This window comes from Magallana gigas, chromosome 8 (assembly GCF_963853765.1).
Source record: "Magallana gigas chromosome 8, xbMagGiga1.1, whole genome shotgun sequence".
NCBI classification, from domain to species: Eukaryota; Metazoa; Mollusca; class Bivalvia; order Ostreida; family Ostreidae; genus Magallana; species Magallana gigas.
This window is the reverse complement of record NC_088860.1, coordinates 4,355,184-4,369,061: the sequence shown is the minus strand read 5'-3', so window position 1 is coordinate 4,369,061 and position 13,878 is coordinate 4,355,184. Positions and strand designations below refer to the sequence as shown.

Genomic DNA, 13,878 nt, shown 5'->3' with positions numbered 1-13,878 from the left:
TAAAATCGAAATATTTGTAACAAAACCTACTAGCTGCTGACGAGATTAAGAGAGATATCTGAATAATTGTGTCATAATATCATGTGGATGACCTGATGGATTGTCGTAATTAACAGCACCTGTAGACATCTTCAATCTATATACAGCTATTTGAGTTATTTAGACAAATATGTCTAACTGTTTGAAAATGAAGATATTTGAAACAAACTGCACTGGTGACTGACGATATCAAAAGAGATATCTGGGTCATTTTATCGTTATGTTATGTGAATGATCTAAAGGAATCTTAAATTAACAACACTTGTAAATATCTGCAATCTATTATTATACAGTTACTCGAGGGGTATATAAACAAATCTGTTAAAATATGGAAACATTCGAAACGATATGCACTAGTAGCTGAGAAGATCAAATAGGATATGGAGATATTAGTACGGAAATGCACAAGTACCTGACTAGATTGAGGACATAATGTAGTGTTGAAATTTATTGATATTGATATCTTCAATCTATATAACAGCTACTTGAGTTATACAGACAGAGTAGTATAAAATCGAGATATTTGTAACGATTAAGAGAGATTTTTTTCAATTTATCGTAATATCATGTTGATGACCTAACAAAATGTTGCAATTAACTTAAATTATACCGTAATATCATGTGGATGACCTGGTTGTAGATTTTGTTTAAATGTACGGTTTCTTGAGTTAAGTGGATAAAATTGTCTTTAAATAGAGATGTTTGAAACGAAATGCACCGGTAGCTGATAGTTTAAGAGAGATATCTGAATAATTTTATTGTAATATCATGTGGATAACTTGTTAGGTTATAGAAATTGATAACACTTGTTGACATTTTCAGTCTATATGTACAGTTACTTGAGTCAAATGGACAATATTATCTAAGATAGAGATTTATTAAACGAAATGCACCAATTACTGATGAGATTACGAGAGGAATATGAGTATTTATAGAGAAAAATTATGTAGTCAAACTAGTCAAGTCTTGGTATTAACAACACTTGTAGATATTTTTTATCTATCATGCAGCTATTAAAATGTTTTGACAATGATGTTAAAAAAAGAGATATTTATAAAGCATTTTGTATCTGACGGTATCACAAAATATGATAAATTATGTGGATGATATACTGCAATGTACATATTTACAATGCAGGAAGAAATCGCATGTATGTTTTGTCATTTGGACAGTAGCTAGTAACTCTAGTAAGTTCTTTTATCTCGTAGACAGTTACTAGCAGCTAACTTTTCTTACTTACCCCTCGTAGCCAGTTACTAGTAGCCAACTTTTTTTTCATCTCGTAGCAAGTTATTAGTAGTTAGCTGTTATTACTTTTCGTAGCCAGTTACTAGTAGCCAGTTACTTGTAGCTTACTTTATCTATCTCACTACTCCCCGCGAGACTTTTCTTTTAATACTTCGCGTAGGAAAGAATTAGGAACATCTTGTTTCACAGTAACACTTCAACATAAGATGTAAGTGTTTAAATTGAATACCTACATTATACCTGTATTTTAAAGAATGAATAGGTAAAGTTGAAATTAATAATTTTGATATAATAGTTTAATGATATAGAAATTTAACCAATCCATAATTAGATTGTATACAGAACATTTTTAATTCATATGGCGTGCAAAATATATGTCTTGAACAAGATATCAACGTAAATATTAAATGAATTTCCTCCTATATAAGCTCATTTCACTAGATCGATCTATTCCAAAATGGTCAAATTATATAAATATTTCGTGGAATTATTTCAGTTTTGAAAGTTACATAACATTACCTGGTAAATTTAAAAAAAAAATGAATCCAGTCTCCTACATCGAATCATCGTTAACCAGCAGTAGAAACTGGAGATGGCATAGAATATTAATGGGACAGAAACTCAATAAACTCTTGTAATAACTGGTGATGAGTATCATTATCTTTTAGAGTGCAAGGCTTAAATTGACGTAAGAAAACAATTGAGTGGTAACAATTTTAGGCCAAATGATGTTAAACTTTTAAGAATAAATGTTTGTGCATAATAGAAACTTATTAAGATTTTGGTTTTTTTTTCATTTATTCAAAAAATATGTGAAGCTGTCTGTTCTCCCTTATTTATATTTACATTCATTCCAAATTATGATACAAAATGTAAATATTTGTATACACCGTATAGTATGTTAGATTGTACCTTATGTACCATGTTATATTAGAGTGTTAAAGCCGAATTGAATTTGATTTTTTGTTTATTGGATATATAATCTATGTTTCATTTTCTTGATTTTTGAAAGTAAAATATATATATTTAATTTTCAAATTAAAGTAAAATTTAGTTTGAATTAAATCTTGGTTAGACATAATCATAATTTGACTGTTTAAAAATCTTCATCTATGGATTTTAATTAGTTTTCTATTTATTTATTTTTGGTGTCCGAAGTGCCAATCAGTGAACTCAGTGAAATCAGTGAATAATAATTAGAGATTTTAGTCATGTTTATTAAGATCTTAAAACGATTCACTGACATTTGATAAATATTTTACACACAATTTCACTTAGTAAATTCGTATAAGATTCTTGAAATTCATCAAAAATACAATTTATATTGCTGAGAAAATTTGTTTTCATCATAATTTATAATCTCATACCATTTATAATACATTGTGTTCATCTTTTATAATCTCCATAGCAAATGTACATTTAGAATGAGTAAATGGGTGAATGAATGAATAATTAATTAATTAAAGTGTGTGATTGTTTATATTTGTAAACTTAATGTAATTAATAGAAAAAAGTATTCATTTGTATAAATTAGATTGTATTCTGATAGGAGTAGGTAAAGAAATTTTCATACAAAATAATTGCATTGTAGCGGATAGATACACCATTGGAAATTTGATTAGCATTAAGTGTTAGTGTGAAAACATGTTGAAAACATAATCTATGTAATAATATAAATAAGTTACACTTTCACTTTTTTGCAGTAATTTTATTATTTTATAATAAATTTAAAGGTCATTGAATTATCATAATCGATTTTTATTAGTAATTATTATTTGTTATACATGTATTCCGTTAGAAGCAAAAAGTTTATCTGGTCAATATGAAAAGAAATTGGGCTATAAAATATACTGCAAACGAAAAGTTGAATGCAAATTGATATATTTAAAACATCAGTTATTCGCTTACAATGTCCTTCTTCTTTTTTCATGCTTTATTTCTATTATTACCAATCAATACAATAGTTCTATATATAAAGACAAACACACCAAAAAGACAGAACACAAACTTTCACTCTCACATCATTCTAAATGTACAGTGACCACGGTTACTAAGGGGTTACTGCAGTATATGATGCATGTCAAAATTACATGTTGATATAGATATATGTGTAATGCCCATTATAGCGAGTAAGCATATGTTTCAGTTGTTTTAACCTCTCTTTACTTGGTGTAGGCAACGTTATGATAAGATGTGTCAATTTAGGTAGTAACAGTTATCTTTCCTAAGGGCGATAACTGTCTTTAATATATTTCGTAAGTACGACCCGTAATGGGGCTAATTACTTAGTGAATGCAAATTGATATTTTAAAAAACATCAGTAGTTTTTGAAATTCCCTTCCAGGTCACTCTTAATTACTTCTATAAAAAGATTATCAATCATTCTATATTTAGATGTAGCGTCATCAAGCTGACACTTTATGTTGTCTGTCGTAGTTCAGTTTATTCTTTTTAAATTGTATATATAATTTGATAATCTTCATATGCATTGGTTATCAAATTCCATTTTTAATCCGTTCAATAGTACTTTTAACAAATTAATAGTACATGTTGCCTTCCTGGGATTTACTATCCTTTTTTTAAACTATTCATCATAAGAAGTCCCACTTTCAGTTTCCCCTATTTAAAAAAAAAACCTATATCTAAAAATAAACTGTATGTAAGCTGTGTGATTCTTGTTTAACGACAAAAACATGCTTACCCGTGGACATCTTTGGATCGGGCTGACAGCTGTGCTTAGACTACCGGCGTTTTTTATTTTGGAGAAATGGTTTCTGTCCACTCCAGAAGACGTTTGGTACGAAGAGCTCGCATCAACAATAGGTATGTTCATTCTTAGTCATATTAATTTTGCTAATATCAGTATGAAATGTTAAAGTTAGAATGAAGTTTAAACTGCTATGATTATTGATTTAAATCTATTGAACGACAAAGCTATACCAAATATGCATCCAATTATTTTAATGCATGCGGCAAATATATTCACGGATTCAACAGAACACACGGTGAATTTATTTATAACACGTGTGTGTTTATTTATAGTACATGTACCAAGCCAAATTCCCGTGTCATCATTTATCACTATACACAAACGTGTAAAAAGGATGCTTAAGAGATTTTAATATAAACTTTTAAGAACAGTAAAGGTTGTTTAGCTAATCATTTATTTTATGTTTCTGTATGAATTTGCAATTTATATTGTTAGAAAAACGTTGTTTTAATAATACGTGATATTTTTCGACTGATTAACTTTCCTCACGCAGTACAGTTTTATATAAAAAAATATTCGCAAAGGTAACAATATAAAAAGTCAAATATTGCCGGCATTTTTAAATTTATCAACACGCAGGTACGTTTTTTTTAAAGGGGCAAAAATCTTGACAAGCAAAGAAAATAAAAGAAAGAAAGAAGGGAAAATTATTACTCACTTAAAAGGGGTGGAGGCAACTATACCGCCTTTAACTTCAATTTTACTGTTTATTTTCTTATTTTAATTCAATTAATTATTTATTTATGGTCCAATATAAGTCAGGGGGGGGGGGGCAAACTCCATGTTAATTCAATTTTTTGTATGTAAATTTTAGAAAAATCTTTGCTGCGCAAAAAAAATGTCGGACACGGGCTTGCAAATAATGACTCAGTTTATTTATGAATAGTATTAATGTTATATGTTTATCTTATCTACTGTGATCAAGGTAGAAAAGCAAGTTAAATATGAGATATATTTTCTTACTATCAATTCTCTCATTTACACAGGTCTCTTTCTAACCATATCTTTGACATGTCTGCGCCAGGACAACCTCTTTGAGTTGTACAGAAATCTACTGTCTCTCCTTCTTCTAACAATAGCTTATTTCTACTCACAACGTATTTTGGACGACACGATATCAAGTGAAAACAAAATCAATGCCATAGCATTATTCGGGACCTTCCTTATGACAAGTATATTCGGCCTGCTCGCAAACTATATATCCATAGGCACAGAGTTCAAGGTTTTCATGACTTTCAGCCTTCCAGTAATACTTACTTGTGAATATCTAAGACTGCCTGGATCAGTTATTCAATACGTCCAGTGCTTTTCAGATGGACTTTTGTGTTGTTTCTTAGTGTATCATACATTAAGAGTACTGATTTCCGCTGTCAACAACTTGGTTAGGGAGATTAAGACGACTTCTGTGATGAATATTTTCGGAGTTTACCTCGATGTGAAGTCTTTAGTCGATTCCTTATTTGTTCAACAACAACTGATGCTATTTTGGCTGACTTCATTTTCCTACAATGCGTTGTATTACGCGATGCAGTCTGCTGAGACAAACCTCTTCCAGGTGGACTGGGGGACAATTTTATCTCTCTGTGTCAGTAATTGCTGCAAGACTTATGTAGGTCTCATAGCGACGAGTGTTGCAGCGGCATATGCTTCCTGTTTTGTGAGATCTCTGCTCATCTTTGTGATAACAGATGTGATAACAGATGTTATGTAATCTTGATAATCTATACTTATAAATTAAGACATTTTGCTAATAAATTACGAACTGCCTGCACCAGAGTAACTGCTTACACCTTTGAAATTTCAACACGTGTGAGATGATGTCCGTAAGCTTTAACTGAATTTTACATGATAAGTATTTATTATGAAATTATCAAAAACCTACTTTCATTTTCGATATTATAGCCTGAAATAGCAAAAATGAGAGTAAGGTGGTGGATACGCATTGGCGGATCTAAGTCAGTGGGTGTTTGCATCAAAACATATACTTGCAGTGAAATGATATTGAATTACTACGTAAGAAAGAATAAATATACCGGGAATATATTTACCGGTAATTTTTATATAATACGACATTTGACATATGTTGAATAAATAATCAAAATGAGCCAATTCGTTTCTTGAATGTGCGATTTTAGTTTTGATAGAAAGAACTTTCCAGAACGGGGTAACCATGAACGCGGGTTGACTAATTGACACAATGGCGGGAAACGTATGGGGCAAGTTTGATAAATTGCAATAAATATGCACGCACTCTCGTGTTTAGATTACACGCATTTTTATGTCAATGACAGAAATGGAATTAGCATTAAATATTTTATTAAAAATTGTAAACCGTGAACAGAGTGTTCACAACTCTACGTCTTTATGAATAAATTGTGTACGGATAAAACGGAGAGGATATCGGGGAAAGAGGGAATGAATTTCTGTTTATATATTCATCCCTGCCCACTCCTCTTAGGATCCAGCCACCAATTCAAAAAAATAGGTTAAAAAATCAAGAAAATAATTTGCACAAAGTACATAAAAATAAACAAAGAAATTTGTTTAAATAAGGTTATCAATTAATCATGCTAAGTTGTGTTCACATTTCCTGTCTTCTGTGACTTGTATTTAGCTTTAAAATTGTGCACTTATTTATCTCTGATATCTTATATCTGTTACATAGTATTTTATCTGAGGTATTGTTTTGCTGTTGACGTAAAATTACGAATAACTTTGGGAGGATTTTTATCTATTTCATTTTCAGAAAAAAATGAGACACAAAAGTTGGCTCAAAGAATCACTTTACCAATTTGGTGTCACAACTTATTTACGATACCATACATTCTGGATATCCACAACCAGAGGATGCCTTTGACTTGGAAACCAGAAATGTTCAAAGAGTCTTCTGGTAGGATTAATACACCCTCTCCCTTTGCAAAATTCAACTTTGAAGTAATAAAATTAAAAGAAAGTTGAAATCGATACATAGAGAAAATGCCATAAATATCAGTGATGAGCATAGATGTACCTTCAAATAAATATTGTGTAAAACCTCTTGTTGCTTATTAGTTCAACACACATTTGCGTTAAAATCCTAAACAAAATCACTGAAGAACGATATGCAAGTTTGAATTTTTTTTTTAAAGCTGCTACGCTTTTAAACGATGGTTATGCTGAGTAAGTGTATCATGAAAAAATGACAATAACAAACCGTGAACCATCTCAAAAATCCATAAAACGAAATACAAATTTAAAGCAGAGCAACACGAACCTCCAAATAGATAGAGGCAGGATCAGGTGCCTAGGAGGAGTGAGCATCCTCTGCTGACCGGTCACTCCCACCGTGTGCTCTTTGTCGTATTCGGGAAAAAAATCGGAAAAGTCCGTAGACAATCAGGTGATTAATTATGGTCTAACAATTTGTATGAAAAACATCAGTCAGCATGTAACCCAGTGGAAGATTATATTTGCTGACAAGGTCGTTGTATCGACCATAGAACTTACGAAAAGATGACTTTAAGCGAGACTGTTGATAGTCAGTATTATCAACTTGTTTGTCAGTAGCTTGCTTCGTCTTAGAAACTGTTTATATGAAGAGCATGCCATATGCGTATCGAATAAACTGAGAGACAAAAACACCATATGTAGGTGATGAAGGTATATTGCTACATAAGTAAGGATAGTTGACTATAGAAAAATTGATTTCATCGCGTTTATCATAAAGTTTTGTTGTTAGGTTATGATTAACATTGCAGTAGTTTTCAATGTTAATTAAGCCATATCTTAAAGAAAAATTATACACAAAATATGTTTACAAAATAAACTTTTTCTACATAAAAGGTTATATACCGCGGTATTTCGCCTATTGTCAAAATCGCCCTGACGTCTAGGTGGGTATGATAGTATTATAGCTCTGACCATTGCTATGGATATGAAGGTCATAAAGTTTTGATAGATAAGAAAAATCTGTGTACATTTTTTTCACTGTTTAAAGTTTGTGTGAACTCGTTGCAAAATATGTGGGTTGAATAAACCCAATTAATCGGAGACGAAACCAAACGTTTTCCTTTTCTAAGCATTCCTTTGATGCATTTTTGTGTTCACATAAAGAAATTGTTTCTTTTAACTTTAACCATCTCTAACTTTGAAATAATAATTGATTAATATGGAATATCATTTGATACCGTATTAGCCAAACAATATGACCATGCAGCTATACCCTCCCATTTGAAATCTTTAATTTTTTTGTATTGCGTATCATTTCAACATAAACTTATTGGTTACATGTATATTAGCTATATTTCAATAATGCAAAGATATTTTCACTTTTGTATTCTACATTTGATGATTTTCTACAGTTTTCGGGGTTTTTTTTATAATGATGTTCAATGTTGATATGTTGTGAACTTTGTGAATAAAAAAAGGGGTTAACAACGATTACAAACCATCGGAAGTACTACTCCTTGTGAGATATGTATATTATACATGAACCTAAATAACACGCTTTGTAGTAAAATATACGAGGAAGAAGATTAGCTAATGTTTATTTATACTGGTACTTATTACACGCATTTCCATCTGGTAATTCAGTATAAAATTGTAAAACAATGTATCATTTAAAACAGTTAAAAACTACTTTTCATAAAAAAAAATTCAATTCTTTAAATATTTGGTATTGTTATTACCTTTTACACTTGTAATAATACTTTAAAAAGTTAACTAAACCATTTTATCGTTAACGAAAATTTTGAAAATGATATTATGCATACAGTCAGATTATATCGTTGCATTGTACAGTTATGGGTGTCGGATGGGGTAAAATGACGTTTTATGCAAAACGAACAACTAATTTTTAAAAACATATTTAAGAGGTTTTGGGTAGCCATTCTCGGTCACCTGTAGTCTGAAAATTCTGTATTATATATTAATTCTAGTAGCATATTTATATTTTACAATGCCAAATAAAAATAAAAGTTTATTGAATAGAATTGTTTTTAAAAAATACATTTTAACAGAGTTTAGTAAGTGACTGTATTTTGTGGCGGAAGGTTTTCAACAAGGAAATGAACTATTTTTATAACTCAGTAATTTTAGAGTACTGGTACTTTAGCTTCCTAATTTTCAACACAGACCAATCTTCTAAATAGTTTATGTATTACGATATTCATGATGTTCTAAAAACATATTTGAACAATATTTTGATATTTTTATCGATATATTTTGACATATTTAGCTTTAATTGAATAGAATTTAAGAAAAAAATAAATCGATTTATAGGCTACAATTAGCATATTTCATGCTATAGCTCAAATTATTTTAGATGTGACCCCCTACTTGTTTTTACTTTTAAATGATATATTAAATGTATGTCTATTTGCATGCAAAGTTTTGGAATGATGATAATACTCCCAAATTTTGTAACATCTGTTTTTTGTCCATTATGTATTGGCCTTTGAAGCTACCAGTAAAGCAAGAATTTTTAAGTTTGACTTAGATATTACTTTTAGTCACTACATCTACTCAACTTTTTTTCTGTATTAAAATCTTAATTAAATACTAGTTTAAACTATAAATATTTGTTAGATTTCTTCAAATAATCAATTTTCATGTCAAATTTTAGCCAAAAATCAGGAAAATTTTCATATCTGTTTGGGGCCCTATATTTAAAAAAAATGGCATTTGACATGGGTCACAAATAAAACAAATAAACATTTTAGGTCCCCGTCTTTATATTCAAATGGTGTTTAGATGATTGACATTAGAATTATTTCAGGTGCCAACCTCCTTAAAATTAAAAACAGACCAGCTTAAAACAAAATCAAAAGCCTCTTTTGCAAAATAAACAGACACTGATGCAAAACAAACGATCACCAATGCAAATCCAACAGTCGTGCAATGAATAAACGTACCTTAGAGAAACCGTAACCCGTTGAAAAAAGTAACCTTGACTTTAAGGAACGTTTTCATGCGCGGATCCAGTTTCTAGATCAAGATCAGAAGGATAAACGAAAATCGACAATTTCAGTGTTTATAGAATTAGATTTAATATTCTGTGTAAGTCATGATCATGCAAACAAATGTTAAAGATATGAAACAGTACTATTATATCTAAAATTGTGATAATTTCCATTACTGAAGATAGAAATGTAGGCCAAAATCCCCGTAATACGTCTAATTGATAATTCATGATATCACTGACTGCTACTGATTAAGTAAATGTACATATTATATAATAATACAACGTGTAAACCCCATCCGGGTACTATGGAACCGGGCGAGACTAACATAAATGGATACATAAAGACATAATAGATATACAGATACACATAACATTTATGGATAAATAAATGAATACACACAATCAATTATGCACAAAACCATCACGTTTATAAACATTATTTTAATCTTTTAATTCTCCAGTTATAATGAAATCAAAACTACTTATTCATACTGTATCGACTGGTTAGACTAGTTTAACTGCTCAAGTGACGCTTGTTCGTGTATAAACACAGTTAAACACAATTATCGCAGGCACGTAGCGGCAGGTGAAGCAGGAAGTTGGTTGCGGTTGCCCCCTCCCACTTTCATGGCAGCAAACATTTTTCTTAAATAAGCATAAAAAAACGAATTACAAGGTGTTGGCTCCAACTTTTTCCAGAGCATATAAAAACTAAATGCGAAAAAATGCAACAACATATTATCTAAGAAGTATTTCTTATTTCTCAAAATCGGTTGTTCAAATTTATTTTTATGATTCCATTCGCGTAAAATGATGTGTATATGCAAAGTATGTGTTCAAAAATTCATATCATATAGTATATCTAAAACTTGAGTTATTTATATACAAAATAAAGATATATTACAAGGGCATTACCGAACCACCTTCTTTGGAGGCTGTGCAAATAGTCCAGTAAAGTAATATATACGCACTGGAAATCATCTCAAACTCTACAAGGCTACGCCTTTTTTGTCATGTAAATAATGTTGATAAGGAGGCCAAGGATATAAACTAAGTCGACATGGTATAATATTGATAAAATAAATCACAAAAAATATGGATGCATCTGGAAAATATAAAGTGGATTAGCATTTTAAACTCATTTTGTTGTAGGCTCAAGAAAGGTTTTCAAATAATACGTTGATTATAGTTATCTCTAGAATAGAATACCAATTGAAAGAAAAGTTCACTCTCAAAGTTTTACATGGCTCTCTTTCCACAAAGAATATAACTTTTTTTCAAAAATGTAAAATTAGGTCGTGTATCTTACAAACATCCTGTTCAAGAACCACACTGGTAAAGCCTACATAAATATGTCAGAAGCTTTGTTGTACAGTCAATAATTACCTTGTTTAATAAATGACTCTCTGTCCAAAGGTTAGCCTCTTTAAGGTCTTTAAAAGATAAACTTAAGGAATTATTTTTCAAAATCACTTTAAAAGTACACTGCCATGATTTGTTACTTTCCTGTGTGTGCATCCTGGTACAATAAATATTTTAAATTGTTCAACCCTGACCAATATAGTTTTACCTTTTTTATTGCAATTGTGTCTCACAATTTTCATTTAAGATCATGATAAAGTTATCATTTAAAGATTTATGTTCAGGACTGTTGTTAACACCCGACTCCTGGTTTAACAAGACAAGGATCACCAACATCAAAAACGCATTCGTGCAGGAATCATAACACTTATCCTTGTAATCTAAAAGTCTGTCTGTCTGTCTGTCTGTGTGTGTGTCTCTCTCTCTCTCTCTCTCTCTCTCTCTCTCAAACACACACACACACACACACATACACACACAATGTATAAACTTGCTTCTATTCATATGCATATACAGTGTAGCAGATTATATAGAAGGGTCCTTTAAATGAGGGGTTTTTTTTTTAGATACTTAATCAAACATTCTGTGGTGTATGAACTAAATCATGCAAAGTATTTGTGCAAGTACCGTAACGGAATATTCTGATAATCTTTTTTTCGGAAAAGGCATTTAAAAAACTTGCATTGTTTTCTTCTATATCTGGGTCACGTGATTCATAGGCGGAGCAAAAGTTTAAATCTTGCAACAACAAAAAACCCAAGCATTTAATGTAGTTTTTTCATGCAACAGAAATGGTCGACTTTTTGCTCATCAAGAATAACCTTTTCAAGGGACTAGAGGCTTTACTTAGACTACATGCACTTTGCTACTTGGAGGGCAATATGTTGGCAATACCTGTTTTCTTTTCCTTGGAGGCATGTTTAGTGACATTACCAACACTTTCCTTCTTGGAGTCTTTGTTAATGATAAGACAAGGATTCTCACTCCTAAGGACATTTTCGAGACTACCAGAAACCATTGTAATTGCTGGCTATTTCAGACAAAAATCATTTGTCTTCTTTGATCTGATCTTATTAGGACCTCCCATGATTTTCTTAAAAAGCTATATGCAGAATTTAATGCATAGAGGGGACTTTTGGGTATTGAATTTTCTGCCGTTATTTGTTTTAGAGGCATGGTTGGAGTTTAATTTGGGAGAACCGTGTAAGTATGAAAAGTTAAATATACATCTTTATGTTCAATTGTAATGTTGAGAGAGTTCGAAACATTTGCAATTACTATATTTTAATATATTAGAAGGTTGTACGTCAAGTTCCTCGTTTCAAATTACGGAAGTTTTAAATGTTGAACTAATTTGAATACAAATTCATTTTTAGCTCACCTGAGCCAAAGGCTCAAGTGAGCTTTCCTGATCACAATTTGTCCGTTGTCTGTCGTTGTCGTTGTCGGCGTTGTCGTCGTCGTAGTTAACTTTTCACATCCTCATCTTCTTCCCAAGAACCACTGGGCAGATGTCAACCAAATTTGGCACAAAGCACCACTAGGTGAAAAGGATTCAAGTTTGTACAAATGAAGGGCCACGCCCTCTTTAAAGGGGAAATAATTGAGAATTGTTGAACATTTGTTGGTATTTTTCAAAAATAGGGGGTAGGGAGGGGCCACAAGAGGGGGATCAAGTTTTAATAGTATAGGAATATATAGAGAAAATCTTTAAAAATCTTCTCCTCAAAAACTATTGGGCCTGAAAAGCTCAAATTAAAATGGTAGCATCCTCAGGTAGTGTTTATTCAAGTTTGTTCAAATCATGGTCCCTGGGGGTAGGGTGGGGCCACAATGGGGGGATTATGTTTTACATAGGAATATATAGAGAAAATCTTTAAAAATCTTCTTCTCAAAAACTATTCGGCCAGGAAAGCTCAAATTTAAATGGAAGCATCCTCAGATAGTGTAGATTCAAGTTTGTTCAAATCATGGTCCCCGGGGGTAGGGTGGGGCCACAATTGGGGGATAAAGTTTTACATAGGAATTTATAGAGAAAATCTTTAAAAATCTTCTTCTCAAAAACTATTCGGCATGAAAAGCTTAAATTGGCGGGTAACCATCCTCAGATAATGTAGATTCAAGTTTGTTCAAATCATGATCCCTGGGGGTAGGGCGGGGCCACAATGGGGGATACATTTTTATACATAGAGAAAATCTCTAAAAAATCTTCTTCTCAAAACTATTAGGCCAGGAAAGCCCAAATCTGAGTGGAAGCATTTCCAAATCGTATAGATTCAAGTTTGTTCAAATAATAGTCCAGTGGTATGGTGAGGCCATAGTGGGGGGTGAATTTTTACATAGGAATATATAGAGAACAGTTTTTAAAATATTCTTTTTAAAGACCATTTGGCCAGAAAGGCTTAAATTTGGGTAGAGGCATCTTCGGGTAGTGTAAATTCAAGTTTTTAAAAATCACAGTCCCTAGTGGTAGGGCAGGGCCTTGATGGCGGTTTGAATTTTTACACAGGAATATATA

General features: G+C 31.5%; 1 long non-coding RNA gene across 1 annotated transcript; it reads left to right on the top strand.

Moving 5' to 3' along the window:
- The first annotated feature begins 3,652 nt into the window (after positions 1 to 3,652).
- On the top strand, positions 3,653 to 6,161 carry LOC109619885 (uncharacterized). The gene is made up of 2 exons (XR_010708698.1): positions 3,653 to 4,110; positions 5,044 to 6,161. It is a non-coding gene; the product is annotated as an uncharacterized lncRNA (long non-coding RNA).
- Positions 6,162 to 13,878: the final 7,717 nt, after the last annotated feature.